Below are 18542 nucleotides of genomic sequence, written 5' to 3' on the forward strand. Positions count from 1 at the left end.
GTTACCCCATGGAGGGCATCCCGCTCTCCTTGCCCCCTTGCGGGCAGGTATGATATGAAGAGATCCCATGGGCTCCAGTAAGTAAAAGGCGGGGCTTACAACCCTGCACCCTGTCATCCCGTTTTGGTAGAGCTGCGCAGACAGCCACTACCATGATAAATTTAAAGGTTTGTCTATGGTCTGGAGAGCTTCCAGAAATTCCTAAACCATAAATGTCTCCATGGGAAAGAACAGGATAGAATGGCAAGAGTTTCTTTCCATAATTTGGTCCCACTACTTGGTATTTTCCCCATTCTACATATGAGGAAACTAAGGTACAGAGAAGTTAAGTAACTTGTCCAAGGTCACACAGCTAAGTAGTGGCAGAACCCAGATTGAAACTTGAGCAGTTGGGCTCCAGAGTCTGTGCTGTTAACTCCCAAGCTGTACATGCCTCATTGTCTTCTCATAGCTGAAAACTCATGCTTCTTCTGTCTGGATGTCTGATTACCTTTCCAGGAGGGCAAGAGCAATCTCAGGGTGTTCCTGGACAATCAGCCCAGTGGTGTGATGAGAGACGAGATGATGAGTGGAAGGGGTACCTTTGGAAAAAGACTCAGGTTCAATTCCTGGCTCCTGTGTGCTTCTGGCAAGTTATTTCATCTCTCTGAACCTCAGTTTCCTCATCTGTAAAATGCGAACAGCAATTAAAATACCTTTTGACCATTAAGGGTAACTCAAGGATGACTTATACCCCAAGGAGGGAGGAATTATTCATTCGGAGACTCCATTTTAGCCATTGGCAACTCTAAAGAGCAGAGCATTCCTGTGCTATGAGAATGGGTTGCCAGTAGTGATCACCCACCCGTTTCCCCAAGAACAAGGGATTTCCTGGGCCACAACACTCACAGTGCTAACACTGGGACAGTCCTGGGCAAACAAGGCTAGTTGGTCACCCTCGTTTGAGCCCTGAGCCTTTGAGGGAAATCATCCTTGTAGAATGTGTCCTGTCTCCTCCAGTGGGGCTAATGTGAAGAGAGCAGTATGGATGCAGTGTTTTTTAATAGAAGGTGATTAGGGGTAAGGATCTTAGGCTGAAAGTTCTTTCTTTCTTTCTTTCTTTCTTTCTTTCTTTCTTTCTTTCTTTCTTTCTTCCTTCCTTCCTCCCTCCCTCCCTCCCTCCCTCTCTCTCTCTCTCTCTCTCTCTTTCTTTCTTCTTTCTTTCTTTCTTTCTTTCTTTCTTTCTTTCTTTCTTTCTTTCTTTCTTTCCTAATAGCCTTATTGAGATATAAATCACATATGCAATTTACCCACCTAAAGCGTACAATTCAGAGGATTTGGGTATATTCACACGGTTGTGTAACCATCACACAATGCAAGAACATATTTACCACCTAGAAGAAAAAACACACTCTTTAGCTAGCATCCCGCCTTCTCTCCCCACTACACCCCAGCCCCAGGGAACCACTAATCTCCTTTCCTCTCTATCTGCCTGTTCTGGACATTTCATATAAAACGGAATCACACGTGACTGTTTTTATCAATTTCTTCCACTTAGCCTGTTTTCAAGGATCGTCCATATTGTGTAGCGTGTATCAATACTTCATTCCTTTTGATTGCTGAGTAATTTCCATTGTATGGTGAGATCACATTTTGTTTACCCATTCACCGAGTGATGGGTATTTGGCTCATTTCTGCCTTTTGGCTCTCATGAGTACTGCTGCTGCGAGCACTCTTGAGCAAGCTTTTGCATCGGTTCCTATTTTCCTTTCTCTTGGGGTGTATACCCAGGAGTGAAATTCCTGGGTCACAGAGTCACTCTGGGTTTAACTTTTTGGGGAACTGCCAGACCGTTTCCCAGAGTGGTTGCACCATTTATGTTCTCATCAGCGGCATCTGAGGGTTCCAATTTCCCCACGTCCTCACCGCCGCTGGTTGTTATCCGTCTGTCTGGTTATAGCCGTCCTGTGGTTGTGAGGTGGTGTGATGAGCAAGCTTGCTTCCAGTTGAAATGTGCATGGCAAGCGCATGTGTCATTGAGGCGACTGATGGTCATTTGAGGTGACGGATGGAGTTCATGGAGGTTTAAGACCCCAGTCTACCCTTGGGTCCTGCCACCAAGTCCGGGCTGCCTTCTTCATTAGAGGAATGCCTGCAGGAGGCAGATTAGGCCGAGGGGCCTGTGGCCCTTTAGGGAGAGCCCCTCATTTCCCTGGTTTCCCTTTTCCTCGCCCCCATTTCATGGACTGAGATGAGGGTGTGTGTCCGTGGAGAGAAGGAGCTAAGGGGTGGCTTACCCTTTTTGGTCTTAGGCCACCTGCTCTGAGTCAAAGACTGGTTGTGAGGTGCCCCGATCAGCTCGCTGGGAGACTGCAGGCAAACTGGGGACAGAAGACCTGAAAATGACAGGTGCACACTGGGGTGGACGTGCTGTCTGTGTCCGGATCAGGCAACACAAGCTGCGTGATGTGGGGTCCCTTTGCACTAACAGTGTCTTAGTTTATGCAGTATTTCAAAATCGGGAAACGTGACCTCAAAATCCAGGTTTCTGGCTTTTCTCTAAACCTTGACTGGCCTCGCCACGCTGCTCCCACCTTGCCACGTTGCAGCACTTGGCTGGAGCTGAGCCCCAGTTGCCCCCCGAAGATGGGCATGGGCTGTCTCTGCATCCCCGCTGTCCCCACTGCTCCCTGTTATGTCACACTTGGCCCTCCGCACACGTTGTCACCGGCCTCACCCCTGCCCAGGAGTATTCGTTAATGCCCAGCTTCCCTCAGCGACCTAGTGGGGTAAAGTTAGGCCACAGTCGATGGCAAGACTGGGTTTGTACTTGAGATCCTGGAGTTCCCGCTATCTGTGTCCTCATCATGAGTCCAAGCAAGCTGCAGGTGTGGACATCTAATTTCCCATTCACGCTTCTCAAGTGATTTGTACGGACTAAGCGCTGTTCTAAGAGCTTCGCGTGCGTAAACTCATTCAGTCCTCACAGGGACCCAAGAATAATCCCAGTTTACAAGTGAGAAAACTAAGGGTCAGAAATCAAACTCACAATCCATGGGTAATTAGCGGCAGACCAAGGATTGGGACGCAGGGGCAAATGAGGTCATCTTGTGAGCTCGCTCACGATACAGTGCCTGGTCCATTAGGGGCAGTCAGCGGAGGCTGCCGCATGATGAGTCACCTGGCCTTGCCACTGCTCTCCGCTCCCCAGCTGGGCGGCCCTGGCCAGGTGCCCTTCAGCGAAGCCGGGAGTTGGAGTAGATGACATATGTGTTTGGAGAGATGATGTCTGATTCTCTTCGGCTCTAACTTGTGGTGAGTCTCTGACAGCTAGCGAGAGAAGAGGGGAGGGAGACGAGAGGGGCATTTGGCAATTTGTGATGCCTGGAAGACTAGCGTGTACCCGGTCGCTCACTCCCGAGGGGGTGTCCCCTGTCCTCCCACTTGAGAACGCCGTGAGCTGGGAGTCCAAAGTTCCCCTCCCGGCTCTGACGAGCCTGGTGGGTATGATTAGTGAAGTCCAGAGCGCATCAGGCTGGGAGGGCACTGTGGCCTCGTTTCTCACCCTCCGTCCCCAGGAGCAACACAGAAATGGCTGGTAACACACGGCATTGTCCTCACACACAGGGCCTCTTTGTTTCCCCTGATACACAGAGAGGAGGCTGTAACAATGGCCTTGAATGGCACTCTGCTCTCCTTTCTCCAATGTTATACTCGGGTTTTTTTCAGTTCTGGAATCAGCTAGACAATTATTTCCTGCGGGAGGTATCAGCTTTTCATCTTTTCCGTCTGCTTCTCTGTCAGTCCTCAGGCCCCAGCTCAGTGGGGACGGAGTGGAGAGCTAGACCCAGAGAGAGCGGGGCCCATCCAAATGTCACCTTTGCAGGAGGCTGGAAGGTGGTGGTACTTCACCTCTCCCCTGCAAGGTGGGACCCGCCCTAGAGGAAGGAGCCAGACCAGGTAAGGGGAGAGATGGGCTGAAAGCTGCTGATGGGGAGCAGGGCCTGGGGGCAATGGCTGAGGGGGATGGGTTTCTGTTTTTAAGATGCCCTGTTTGCTAGAGAGCCACTGGCTGCTGGTAAACAAACACAAAAGCAAAAGCAACTGAGGTCAAGTTAACAGTCTCCCAGTTAGGGAAACACTCAGCCTGTCTGATGCTTATTCAATGCCTCTGATGTCTTGGGGTGACAAAAAACTTTAGGGTCCATGTAGACCTATTGAAAGGACTGTTCCCTTAATGATAGCTGCCATTATTAAGCTCTTACTATATGTACTGTATTTGCATACATATTACCGAATGTATCTTACCGTATTGATAACAATTATAGCAAGCACTTATACAACGTGTTTTCCGTTCTTGCTTGATTCAAGCCCAGCACTCTGGTCCTAGAGTCTGTGTTTTTCATCACATGCTTCTTATATAATATTCTTTACACCAAATCAAGGTTATTCCAAGGTTTCACTTTGAGAGGCAGTCGTGTGTAATGATAACTATGTGTATCGAGTCCTTTGCCCTCTGACAGGCAGCGTTCCAAGTGTTTTGCCTCTGTGTCCTCATTTATTCCACATGGTAACACTATCGGATGGGTACTTTTGTTACCTCCATTTTGTTGACGAGGCCGTTGAAGTACAGAGAAGTCAAGTAACTCTCCCAGGGTCACACAGCTGTCAAGTGGCAGAGCCTGGATTTGAACTCAGTTCTCTCTGGAGAGTTATGTGGATCTAAAGCCTGCCCAGCCCTGTGGCTGGTTTGGAGTTAGTGTCCTCCTCTGGGTCATGAGTTATAGAGAGTGGCATTTTGTCCCTGGCTTTGTAGAAAATCTGTACTTATGTCATTGGCTTGAGGAATACAGAAGATCTTAAATGGCTTGTCTGTTGTGGTTAGCTTTTGCCTTGCTTGACTGCCCAGTGGAACTGCCCAATGGGGACAGGGAAGGAATTTGGAGTGATAATTGCTCAACAAATGCCATCTTCTCCTTTGCCAGAGACTGGGCTCAGTTGCCATATGTGTAGGAGGATGTATGTTAAATAAACAGGACTCACAGGGTACAGTCAGGAAGCCAACTTTATTTTGGCCTGTTCCTGCCCCTCAATTTTTCTGTGCTGTCCCCAGGATGAAAATTAGGGCAGGGCCATGCCTCTTCTGACTACCTTTCTAGTTCCCACACTGACTCAGTTCGGTAACGGATTATGTTCGGGTGTGTGGAATAACCCAGCCCTTCAAACTCTGTTCCAAGTGGAGACTCTCTTCCTCCTCCAGCTGGGGCCTGGAGCAGGGAGCGGGAGTACAAGGTGGGTTTCCTGCTTCCCACCTATGCTTCTGTCTGTCTGGCTGAAGATTCTGACCCTTGGCGGGGACAGGAGGGGAGGAGAGGAGGGGGAGGAGGAGCAGGGAGATGCTTCTTGGTTAATCCTGCGGTTATCTGGATGGGCCCGGTGGCTGTTTACACCTGATTCGTTACCTCTTGGCACAATTTTGTAGATACTTCCGAGAACACCCTCCATCCTTGTTTTCGAGATTTTCTAAACTGCTGGTCCCTAAGACTCTTTCTCCTGTCCCCTAGTGCCTGAGCTATGCTTATTAGTTTGGTGGGGCAGCCAAAACAGACACCACAGACTGGGTGTTTTAAACAACAGACAGTTCTGGGCGCAGGAAGTTGGAGATCAAGCTGTCAGCAGGCTTGGTTTCTTCTGAGGTCTCTCTCGTCAGTTTGGACATGGCCATGTTCTTCCTGTTCTTCACGTGCTCTTCCCTTTGTGTACATGCATCCCTGGCGTCTCTCCGTGTGTGTGTCCAAATCTCTTCTTTTTTTTTTTTTTTTAATTTTTTTTCAACGTTTATTTATTTTTGGGACAGAGAGAGACAGAGCATGAACGGGGGAGGGGCAGAGAGAGAGGGAGACACAGAATCGGAAACAGGCTCCAAGCTCTGAGCCATCAGCCCAGAGCCTGACGCAGGGCTCGAACTCACGGACCACAAGATCGTGACCTGGCTGAAGTCGGACGCTTAACCGACTGCGCCACCCAGGCGCCCCCAAATCTCTTCTTCTTATGAAGACACCGATCAGATTGGATTAGGGTCCACGCTAAAGGCCTCATTTTAACTCAACCACCTCTCTTAAAGCCTTGTCTCCAAATACACTTACATTCTGAGGTACCGGGAGTCTGGGGGCACACAATCCAGCCACAACAGGTGCTGTCAGCTTTTGTCCCTGGAGGAGCTGGCACTCCTCCTGGTGGCCCTCTCAGAGAGGATCTACACACCCCATGAGGTCACCTATTGCACACCTCTGGCTTATCAGAAATACCTAAAGCCTCCAGGCCCCCCCACTCCAGCTGGCCACCCCATCTCTCTTCACTTTGGGCTTCCAAAGCATGATGCCGACGCTGGACCTCAGAGACGCTCAAGCTCCAGGGATACGGTGCTTTCGAGATCGCTCTTGGGAGGTGGGAGGTGGGTGGTTGGGACTTGGAGCATACCTATTGCTCATTCCAAAATTCCTCCTCTGTACTCCCACAGTTTCCTCCTCCAGCCCTCCTTGGCGGGCTGGGCATGGTCCAATAAGGGGGAAACTGGTTCCTTTAGTAAGTCCTGCATGACGGGCCACAGCTCCCTTGGAATGTGTCACCTAATGTGTCTTCAGCACAAAGTGAGACTCAAATAGCCTTCCCATCCTGCTACCCCTACGACATCTCATTTAATTTTCATGAAGAACCCTATGGGAAAGATAATAGTGTCCGCATCTAGCTGAAGGAGGAGACTCTAGAGCTGAGAATGGTGCAGGAACTCCCCCAGGGTAGGCTCTCGAGCCAGTGGGGGGTGGGAAGCGGAGATCCGCTTCGACCTGCTTTACCGTCCCTTCCTTAGGCCTTCACCACCAGGCTTCTTAGAGCTTTTGACTGCTGGACTTTGTTCTGTGCTGGGAAGAATTTCCCTCTTAGCAGAATGTTACAAAGGTAAAAAAAGGTACAATCCCTGCCTGTGTTCCAGTTTGAATGCAGGGGCTGGGGCCAGGGACAGCAGCAGGCCCAGTGTGAGATGGGCTGCCTGTACCAAAGGGATCTGCTTGAACCCTCCACCCCTCCCCAGCATGACTTGATCCGTGGAGCAATGACATAGCACTGGAATATCTTTCTCTGTGCACCAAAGCAAAATTGCATTCTGAAATCTTATTTTTTTTATTTTGTTTTTTTTAAATTTACATCCAGATTAGTTAGCATATAGTGCAACAGTGATTTCAGGAGTAGATTCCTTAATGCCCCTTACCCTTTTAGCCCATCCCCCCTCCCACACCCCCTCCAGCAACCCTCAGTTTGTTCTCCATATTTATGAGCCTCTTCTGTTTTGTCCCCCTCCCTGTTTTTATTCTTGCTTCCCTTCCCTTATGTTCATCTATTTTGTATCGCAAAGTCCTCATATGAGTGAAGTCATATGAGAGTCTGGGGCCCCGGGGACTGGACGGGGATGTGCCAGGGCTGCAGCTGACTTAGACCAGGAAAGAAAGAGGGAACAATATTTTTTTTTTTATCCGCTCAGCAATCATTTAGCGAACACTTATTACGCTTAAGGTTTTTTTGCGGGCACTCTTCCAGGAAGGCACGGGTCGTTGAATGGGCCCTGGAAAAAGTGAGGTCTGAGATTCTGTTTGGGTTCTCAGAGGAAGGTGAGGCACTGGAAGGAGAATGTTTCCGGTTGAGGGAAGGGAGGCTTGGAAAAGTGTGATGTGACTGGAGACCTGCACTTGGTTTTGAATTATCAGGCATCAAGGGTAGAGGGTGCAGGAATCAGGCCAGGGCAAAGGAGGAAGGTGGGAGCTGCCAGATTATTACTTGAGGCTGGACAGGGAAGCTGGACCCAGATGGGGACACAGCAGAGCTTTAAGTAGAGAGGGAGACTTGAAAGGGGTTGCCTTTTAGAGAGAGGGCTCTGATGGGGGCAGGATGGGGGCACACTGGAGCATCAGAGGTGTCAAGATCTAGGGAGTTGGGCAAGGGAGGACGAAGAGCTGGACCAAAGCCCTGGCATCTGGAATGTTCCTCTGGTTTCTGAGTTGGCCCACTTGCCATTCATTACCAAGGTGTGTGTGTGTGTGTGTGTGTGTGTGTGTGAAGAGGGCAGCTGGGCTGGGATTGGAGCTGGCTGAAGATGCTTTTTAGCAGGAGGAAGTAGAGCATGGAAGTTGTTCTTTCTTTCAACAAATAGGTACTCGGGGCCATGAACTGAGAGCTGGGAAGAGGGAAGCAGAGGGGACACATTCCATTCCTCTCAGAGCTCACAGCCCAAGTGAAGGAACAATTCAAATGTAATGTAGCAGAAAGACTGTAAAAGGCAATTGGGGGAGGGCTGGGGAAATTTGGGTACTGGCCAAGCATTTGGCGACATCAGAGAATGATTCATTTCTAAAAGTGTGATTATGGCGTTGTATTTTAGGTGGGAGAATACTTCTCAGCTTTCTTCCTTTTTTGGAGGTGCAAGTTGAATTGTTTAGGGGTGAAAGTTCAAGATGTCCATAATTTACTTGGAAATAAAATAAGGACACAAACAAAGAGAGAGAAAATATGGTAAAATGTTACCAGTTGTTGTGAGTGTGTGAGAGTTCATGGTACTGTGATACATGATTCTTTCCTTGGCTTTTGGTTTTTTCGTGTGGAAACTTTCAAAATAAAAATTTAAAAATACAAAGTAGCAAGTGTGTTGATGGGGAGTAAGGGTGCTGGGGGAACACAAAAGAGGGCCCCTAATTGGAATTGGATGGGTGAGAAAAGCTTCCCAAAGAAAATAGCATCTAAGAGTGGAGAGATGGAACGGTTGATGGACAGGGGGATAGGGAAGCACTTTGGGGAGAATTTAAGAGGCAGCATGTGCGAATGCTTGGTAGCCGGTTTTGTTAGATGAACAACAAAAAAAGACATTCAATGTGACTGTAGAATGTGAGTCAAGGAGTGACCAAGAGGTGAGAAGGGAAGGTGTCATGAGGTGTGTGTGCATAAGTTTGGACTTTGAGCTGACATTAGCGTAAGCAGGGGGTGCATTTCAGAGAGGTGACGCTACTGTGTATTGAGCTGTTGGGTCTGGCAGCCATTGTTGGAAGCACTTCACCCGTCTTAGTTCACTTAATCCTCACTGACTTCCAGGCACCTAGAAATCAGCACCTCTATCTTACAGATTAAGACAAACTGAGGCCCAGAGCAGCGAAGTAGCTGCTGAAGGTCACAAATATGGAAGATCCAGGATGGGAACCCAGGCAGCCTGGCTCCAGAGCATGCTTTCAACCCACTAGGCCACCCCACCTCTCAGGGCCAGGCTGTTCTCTGCAGAGAAAGAGTTGGAGGAGAGCAGGACTCGAGGCAGGGAGACCACTTAGGAGGCAGTTGCGCAAGCCCGGACGAGTGGCGAAGGTGACTTGCACTGATAGAGTAACCGTGGAGATGGAGGAAATGGACAGGACAGAGCTATTCGGGAGCGAGGTCGACAGGACTTGGTGATCAAACGGTTGTGTGCAGGGGAAGTCAAAGATGGCGTCCAGCCCACACCCCACCGAGAACCTGCCCCACTTTGGCATGACACCGGGGACCTGGTCAGAGGGTGTGGAGCTATCCTCTTCCCAGCACACGGAGAGGGTTAGCAGATCCGTAAGATCACCTCCATCTGCGAGGGGCAGCCTACTGGCCATCCGACTCACATTTCTCTTGTCCTGGCCTCTGCTAATTTTGTCACCTGCAACTGCTGTAATCTGTAGGTCATTCCCGGACCCTAAGTTTCCTGGCACAGTTAAGCCACAGCCCCTGGTAGCTTTCCTAAGTGCCTCCTAGCCCACCCAGCACAGCGTTGGCTGCGAATGACACAAGGTGGACGCCTGTGCTGTTTCACCAGGAGCCCCTGATCCTTGGGCCCCCTTCACAGGGCTCAGCCAGGACGACAAATTAAACAAATATTGAAAAACAATAAAAAGAAAAACACTTGGCCGTGTCCTTCTAATGCTTATTGATTTTTAAGATCTTCTCAGGCATGAAAACAAGATTCACCATTGTCATCTTGCCATTGGATTCCTGTTAGTTGCAAGAGTGGCTTATCGATCAGGGTGGGGGTACCCAGCAGGGCCAGTATGGGCCTGTCCCCTGTCCAGGTCATCAACCCCAGAGACGGAGCTCAGCTGGCAGGGAATGGTACCCACTCCAAGTGAAGGGCATTATGGCCTGGGAGGGGCCTCATGGCATCTGGAAAGCCACTGAGGCCACTTTCGATTTCATGCCAATCTCTGGGGGCCTTGTTGTTTTCCCTTGCAAAAGACCCCAAGAATTCAAGGTTATTTTATATGTGTACATCAAAAATGACACGACTACCGCATGAATTCATGCATAGAGAACACGGGTCTGCAGAGTAAAACATGAGCACTTCTGTAGATACTGCCCCCCATGTCTCTCTCCCGGGGAATTGCTCATTTGACAGTAAATATTTATTTGGCCGCTGCTGTGTGTATGTCCAGTTCTAGCTGTTGGCAATACAGCAGCGCACAAAATGAAAAAAATCCCTGCTCTCCCGGGAGCTTACGTTCCAGGGAACACTGTGAGGGGCTTTGGGTGCAGGCTTCCTGTCTACGTCTGTGTCTCACCTGTGCCCTGAGTTCATGTTGTGCACGTGATTCTGTGAGTGGCTTCTTCACCAACAGTGTGCCTTGAAGCCCATTCCATGTTAGCCTAAATGGACCTGCCTCATCTTTGATAGCTATTTAATGGTCTTCTGCAGGATAATCCTTTGCAGATAGGCACACGGGTTGTTCTAATATTTTTCGCCAATAGGGCTGCAGCAAACTTTCTTCTGCATATGCTGTTGTAGACATGAGAGTCTGCACACATACTGTGTAACCACGGGCAAGTTAATGAACCTCTCTGTGCCTCCGTTTCTTCATGTATAAACCGAAGGTAATAACAGTGCCTCCCTCTGTTCAAGAAGGAAATGCAAACCACAGAGAGGTGCCATTTCACTCCCGCTAGGATGTCTATAATCAAAAAGACAGATAATAGCGAGTGGTTGACTGGAGAAGATAGGAAGAAATTGGAACCTTTGTGTACTGCGGATGGGAACGTAAAATGGTGCAACCACTTTGGGAAAAAGTTTGGCAGCTCCCGAGAAGGTAAAGCAGACAATTACACCTTAGGACCCAAACAATTGCATGCAAATATTCATAGCAGCCAAAAGGTAGAAACAACCCAAATTCCCACTAACTGATGAATGGATAGACAAGATGTGATATATCTATGCATTGAACGTTATTTGTCATTAAAAAGACATGAAATGCAACATGAGCGAGTCTTGAAAGCATGCTAACTGAAGGAAGCCAGTTACAAAAGAGCACATTGTATATTTCACTGATAGGAAATGTCCAGAAGAGGCAGATGTACAGAGACAGAAAGTAGTCTGATGGTTGCCAGGGGGCTGAGGGGTTGAGGCAATGGAGAATGACTCCTAACAGGTACAGGGTTTCTTTTTGGAGTGATGAAAATGTTCTAAAATTATAATAATGGTTGCACAACTCTGTGAATATGCTAAAAAGTATTAAACTGTACGTTTTATTTTATGTTTATTTTTGAGAGACAGAGAGAGAGAGAGAAAAAGAGAGAGCGCATGCGCATGAGTGGGGGAGGGGCAGAGAGAGAGAGGGAGACACAGAATCTGAAACAGGCTCCAGGCTCTGAGCGGTCAGCACAGAGCCGAGGCGGGGCTCAAACTCGGGAATGGCGAGATTGTGACCTAGGCCTAAATCAGACGCTTAACCGACTGAGCCACTCAGGCATCCCTGAACAGTACATTTTAAGTGGGTAAATTGTATGGCATATGAATTGTATCTCAATAGAGCTGTTATTTAAAAATAATGACAATAATAATACCTCCCTTGTAGGTTGTAAGGATGAAATGAGACGGCATAAGGATGCGTAGAACAGTACCTGGCATCCAGAAGCTCTAAGGGTCCGCCCTTCTGTTGTTGCTTCTGGAGAATGGGTTCCCAGAAACAGAACTGTTGAGCATTTTTTTAATTTTAATTTTTTAGTTTTCCGAGATTGCAAAGTTGCCCTCTTCAAAGCTGTCTTCACCCGTCCACTCTCAGAAGCAGTGTGTGAGTGCCCGTTTTTCTCTTTTCTTCTTCTTTTCAAAGAAGCCACCACCGGAGGCGGGGTGGGGGGGGGCGGAAGGGCTGGAAGAATACATATCAGTTTTAACTCTGGTTTTCTTCAGGTGTTGGGATCATGTGTGGATTTTCTTTTCTTTTCCCATATTGTTTGTCTGAATTTTCTCATATTTTCAAAAACAGAACATGAAAACGGCATGATTTCCTTCTTTTCATGGCTGAGTAATATTCCACTGATTTATATCCCACATCTTCTTTATCCCCTCGTCTACAGATGGCCACAAGGGTTGTTTCCACATCTTGGCTATTGTAAATAATGCTACAATGAACATAGGGGCACGTATATTCTTTCGAACTAGTGTTTTTGTTTTCTTTGGGTAAATACCGAGTAGTGGAATTCTGAGTCATATGTTAATTCTTTTTTTAAGTTTTTGAGGAACCTCCAGACTGTTTTCCACAGTGGCTGCACCAGTTCGCAATCCCACCAATAGTGCCTGAGTGTCCCCCTTTCTCCACATCCTCACCCACACTTGTTGTTTCTTGTGTTTTTTATTTTAGCCATTCTGACAGGCGTTAAGTGAGATCTCGCGGTGGTTTTAATTTGCATTTACCTGATGATTTGTGATCTTTTCATGGATGGACCTAAGGGGATATATAATGCTAAGTGAAATAAATCAATCAGAAAAAGACAAATAGCATATGATTTCACTCATGTGGAAGTTAAGAAAGAAAACAAATGAACAAGTAAATATTAAAAACAGGCAAAAAACCCAGACTCTTAAATACATAGGACAAATTGGTGGTTGCCAGAGGGACAGTGGATATGGGGATGTGTGAAATAAATAAAGGGTATTAAGAGTACACTTACCATGATGAGCACTGAGAAATGTACAGAATTGTGGAATCATTATATTGTACACCTGTAAAATATAACGCTGTGTGTTAATTATACACGAATAAATATTTGTGTTGAGTTTTTATTTTTAAGTAATCTCTACACTCAATGTGGGGCTCGAACCCACAACCCCAGGATCAAGACTTGCATGGTCTACCAACTGAGCCAGGCAGGAGCCCCCCAAAATATTTTGTATTGTATATATATATATATATATAATTTTAGAGAGACAGAGTGCGAGTGGCAAAGAGAGGCAAAAGGAGAGAGAGAGATTATCTTAAGCAGTCTCCACGCTCAGCGTGGAGCCCAATGCAGGGCTCAAACCCAAGAACCATGAGATCATGGTCTGAGCCCAAATCAAGAGTTGGACGTTTAACTGACTGAGCCACCAGGCTCCGCAAAAAATATTTTTTAATTTACAAATCCGGAACAGGTCATAATTATAAAACATTTTTAAAGTAAAAGTATGTTCTATCTCCCTTTCAGCATCAGATTTTGCCCTTTGCAGGCTTTAGTGGTTAAGATGGGAGACCTTATACTCATCCACCCTAAAAAAACACAGCTCCTTCCCGTTGGGAAGGTTTTGTTGCAACAGCCAGAGGACAGTAACACAGGGAAGCATAGAAATGGAAGTGATTAGCCCAGGCCTGCGCTTTCTCGGTTGATGGTACCAAAAAAAACCATACCTGTGGGTCATTTGCACCCTTACCAGACACTGGACACCAAAGTTTGCAAATACCTCATATGCCTTGTCATTGAACCCTCACAAAGATCCTATGGCATCGGGACCGTTGCAAAAAAAGGAGTTGGAGAAATGAAGCGATTGCCCAAATGCACTGCTAGTAAATGGTAGACATGGGGAAAGATGCCTTTAGTAGTGAGTTCAGTGAGTCACACACCTGGATCTTTTATTACCTCATTTAGAAGTAAGTTTGCCTTTTTAATTTATTTGAACTTGTATAGACAGAAAAATAAATAGCTAAATAAAGGCTTAAGTTAAAATTTGTTTTTAAATAAAAAAAAATTAAAAAAAAATAATAAAAGTAAGGATGCAGTTAAGGCAACCTTCAGGGGAGGCAGGTTCAGTAGTCTGGTGATGTCCTTAGGACACCTGTCCTTTCCAACTCTCTTTCTGCCATCTTCCTGTTGTTTTCATCTTCAGGGAGAAATAGGGCAGTAGGAGGAATATCTAGACAGAGCAGGGTTCAGAGAGAGAGAGAGAGAGAGAGAGAGTCAGTTTCTCTTTGGGGCTTTCTTCTTAGAGTGAAGTAACTTCTTCCAGAAGCCCATCCCCACTCCTTCCAGCAAACTTTTCCCACAGGAACAATCTGTCTCATAAGCTGACCCTAGGTCACTTATCTGTCCCTGAGCCAAGCACGGCCAAAGGGAATGGAATTACCTCTTGACCAATTTGGCCTATCCCCTGGAGTTTGTGTTGGGTGGGTCATTGTTCCTTGAGGAAGGGAGGCCCCTGAGCAAAATTAGGAGTGTGTTTGGAAGGGAAAAGGGTAAGTGGATGTTGAAGAGTTCGGTGGAGGACCCAACAGTATCCAACATGCGGAGAGACTTACGTTGTCGAAGTCGAGAGTGTCTGTTTCTAGTTACCGCACTGCTCTGCATGCTGGCCAATGCTTCCATGGCTAGAAATTGGTTTTTTAAAGCTGAAGCTTATAAATCACCCACATCTTCCCCTTCTCTCTGCCTGAGGGTCCCATCCTCTATGATGGGAGACTTGGAAGTTTGATTTAGGGCAGATCGCTGGGAGTGAAGTAGTGGGTTTTTTAAGTATCCCAGAGGCAACTAGGTAATTTCCATCTTGGGGATCTCTAGCCTGGGACACTGTCACTTCACATTCCCATTGGGGCTCTCAGGAAAGGTCTCCTCTTGGCAGCTTCTGGGACTGACTTCATCAATAGGACTGTGTCAGTTTGTGGATTTAGAGGGTTTTAGGAAGAGGTACTTGGCCTCCCTTCATGGGAATCAGATTTTTAGCTAATGTGATAGATTGGAGTATTAGTCAGCAATTTTTCATTCACTTCCCTTGCAGCTTAGGACACAGTATATTTCTTGTCCCACTGACTTTGGGCTTGGTCATTGATACGTTTTAGCCAGTGGAAGATGAATGGATGTGACTCTCGCAGAGGCTTTAAATAGCGTGTGCACTGCTCGGCTTCCCTTGTGTAACTACCATGAGAAGAGCACACTTTGGATAGCCACTGCCCCTTCTCTCTGGCCTCCAACGATGAGCCACATGGAGCAGACCCAAACTCAAACTGAAGCAGAGTCACCCTAGCCAACCTGCAGACCTGTGTGCAGGAAAAATTAATGCTTGTTTTCATAAGCCACACGCCTTTATTCCGGAGCCGTGCTGCAGCCGAGCTGACTGCTACAAGGGGTATTTCTGAATGCTGCCCGAAGGGTCTGGAGGGTGTGGCACACACGTAGGACAGGCTGTGAGAACATGTCCCATCAAAGCACCTCCTGGAATAGCATGTGTTGGATATAGCTCAGGGAGAGAATGAGCTGGAGATATTGGAGTAAGCTTCTTGGAACAGCCCAAATTCTAAGAACTTTTATAAACTGTTCTCTGGCCCCTTCTCAACAAAATAACTTCATGGCCAAGAAATTGCTAAACCACGTGTTTCATCATCAGTGTTCAAATATAGTAGAATGTAGAGGAAAGAGTGCTCGACATTGTGTGGTTCTGCACCACAGTTCAGCTCATGTGTAGCCCATGACTTTGGGCAAGTCATTGAATCCCTCGCTGTCCTCACCTGCAAGCTGGGGGTGGTTATAAGAATAAAATGATCATGCACATCTATGGTTTTCAAATTGTACTTCTAGTGGGTGAATTTTTTCTAACAAAATCAATATACAAAACTAATAACTGTTTTTAAATATTTATTATTTGGCACCAAGTTTTTCATTGTCGGCAGAACCTGCTGGGTTCTCAGAGCCCTTAGGATTCCCCACAACCCAGTTTGAAAACAACTTATATAGTGAAACCACTCTACAAACATCCATGGCGGTGGTAGTGGTGATGGTGGTGGTGATGGCACATGATTCCAGTCTCCCAAAAGGTTTCCCTGCTGTCTCTTCCTCCCAGATTTCTCCCACTGACTGTAATCTGAAAGCCAAAATGAAAGATTTGTGTGTGTGTATGTGTGTTTTGACACACTTTGAAGCTTGAAGGGATGAAAAGACTCAACCACCCTCAACAAATCAACCATAATTACAACATAGTCACTGCTGCAGTGACTCAGTGTCTATGCAATCACCTGTGGTTATCCCTCTAGTCACATGGCTGTTTTTCAACCCCGTGTCGCTATTTGAGCAAAGTCAACCTGACCTGGAAATCTGTTGTGTCCTCTCAGAGGAACACACGTTCATCCTGTGGCTCCATATAATGCTGGGCTTCTTTATTCTCACATGCTGCAAATTGTGCCCCATGTTACTCTGTATCCAAGGACATGTTCAGCTTACAAGCCTGTCTGACAGTGTAATAAGTGAAATTGGTTGTTACAAAAATAGATCTTACCCTTAGATCGTAATTTGTCAGCACACCTGTCAAGGGCTTCTGTGTGTCCAGCCTGTTGCTTCAGAACCACTGCCTTAAGGATATTTCTTCTTTTAAACTCACTTCCCTGGGCCCTATCAGTCATTCACATTTTAATAAGAAATCAGTTCCTCAGATTCATTCTTAGGAGTATGAGATGAGTATGGAGTACAGTGTCCTAGTTTGGGTCCCCCAGAGTCAGACCCTGAGACAAGGATTCACATGCAAGTAGTTTACTTGCAAGGTGAAGGGAGCACTATTACAAGAGAAGGGAATTGAAGTGAGCAAGGGAAAGCAACAAGTAATGGGTTTGTTGTCATTCAAACTACTGTGTGGGTGACTGAAGACAAATCCCACTAGGAAACCCATGGAACACACATCTTACAGTTATTCCACCCAAGAGGAAAGGGAGCCGGGGCATTTACACACCAACTTCCTTGGTTGCTGGGTAAGAATTGCTCCCAGGGCACTAATTTCCTGACTTTTCCAGCCATATGCATGAGGAGAGTGCACCCTGGTGGCCAGAAAATGTCCTTAGGTAAAGAGATGCATCTAAATGCTAAGGCTTGCACACAAGCTTGCTGGCTACAGTCCACCCCTTGTGCCATTCAGATCTACCCCTGTCATCGTTCAAGTTCTTTCTGTTCTGTCACTGATTCTTCAAGATGATGGCCAGTCATACTTCCTTTAAAGTAAACTAAAAGACTAAAAACAGAAAATCTGTGGGACAAATTCCCATGCTAAGGGAACTGAGGTCCTCACTGCTACAGGTGTTCCTGTGGCCACAAATCATCATCATCCACTCTTGCCCTTCTACCCTATTCTCATTCCCTTCATCCCCACGGGCACTTCTGTTGCTCAAAGTTGCTTGTACATTAAGGCAATCCAGACCTCCATCCTTGAAGGATCTGAGCCTTGGATTATTGTGTCTTTGACAAGCTGTGGTTACTGCAGTTGCCCATTCACAGTTATCACTACACATGGAAGCACCACAGGGTGCCTTCCCTCTCTGAGTTCTGGACATACTTCTCCCTCCCTTCACTAGGTTCCTTATAATAATTGAGATTGACAGCTTTGCTAGACAGCTTTGACTGCGTTCTTTGCACGCTGGCTTACTAGCAGTTACGTACCCCAAATGGCCAGGCATCAGCTATAGTTTTGGTTTAGTGTGCCTTTTATTGTGTCCCGGGTAGAAACATTCTCTTCCCCTTGCACCAGGACCTAGCATATCCTGAAGTTGGGAGAATGAGAAGTATAAATTCTCTAAGTGGGTCACTGGGAATGATGGTGAGAGAAGCTACTTCTACTTCAACTCCTTGGTATCCAAACCCATGTAGCCCAAGGGATTGGAGACACAGCACCATATGGTGACCAATGGTTAAAAGTATACGCTACATCTTGGGGCGCCTGGGTGGCGCAGTCGGTTGAGCGTCCGACTTCAGCTCAGGTCACGATCTCACGGTTCGTGAGTTCGAGCCCCGTGTCAGGCTCTGGGCTGATGGCTCAGAGCCTGGAGCCTGTTTCTGATTCTGTGTCTCCCTCTCTTTCTGCCCCTCCCCCATTCATGCTCTGTCTCTCTCTGTCCCAAAAATAAAAATAAACAATGAAAAAAAAATTAAAAAAAAAAAGTATACGCTACATCTTAAAGCGCCTCGCTCCGCAAAGGGTCATCTCCTGAGTCACATCTTACCTGCATTTTTACGAAGTCATTCTAATCGTACATTAGGCGAACAGCTTCTGGGTGATGTGGTATGAAGTGGAACCAGTAGATCCCATGGTTCTTATGATACATTCTTTGCTATAAAATGAGTCTTTTGGCAAGGCAATGTCCTGCAGATCCATGACAATAAATCAGACATTCTGCGAGCCCTCAGACAGTAGAGCTAGCTGAGGCACTGCAGCCAGGAAAGGCAAATCCATACCTGAAACACATGGTCAATTCCAGTACCCCTGCCCTATCAGGACCTTGACTTGAGCATTGGAG

The 18542-nt window shown here is 46.9% G+C and overlaps 1 long non-coding RNA gene across 1 annotated transcript in view; it reads left to right on the top strand.

Annotated features, from left to right (window-relative positions):
• Window positions 1-3648: 3648 nt before the first annotated feature.
• Window positions 3649-18542, top strand: part of LOC122483710 — a 51880-nt gene continuing 36986 nt past the window's right edge. The window contains exon 1 of the long non-coding RNA XR_006297454.1: window positions 3649-3939. This is a non-coding gene — a long non-coding RNA (uncharacterized LOC122483710). The remainder of the gene's footprint in view (window positions 3940-18542) is intronic.

Source organism: Prionailurus bengalensis, chromosome D1, assembly GCF_016509475.1.
Source record: "Prionailurus bengalensis isolate Pbe53 chromosome D1, Fcat_Pben_1.1_paternal_pri, whole genome shotgun sequence".
In the NCBI taxonomy this organism is placed as follows: Eukaryota; Metazoa; Chordata; class Mammalia; order Carnivora; family Felidae; genus Prionailurus; species Prionailurus bengalensis.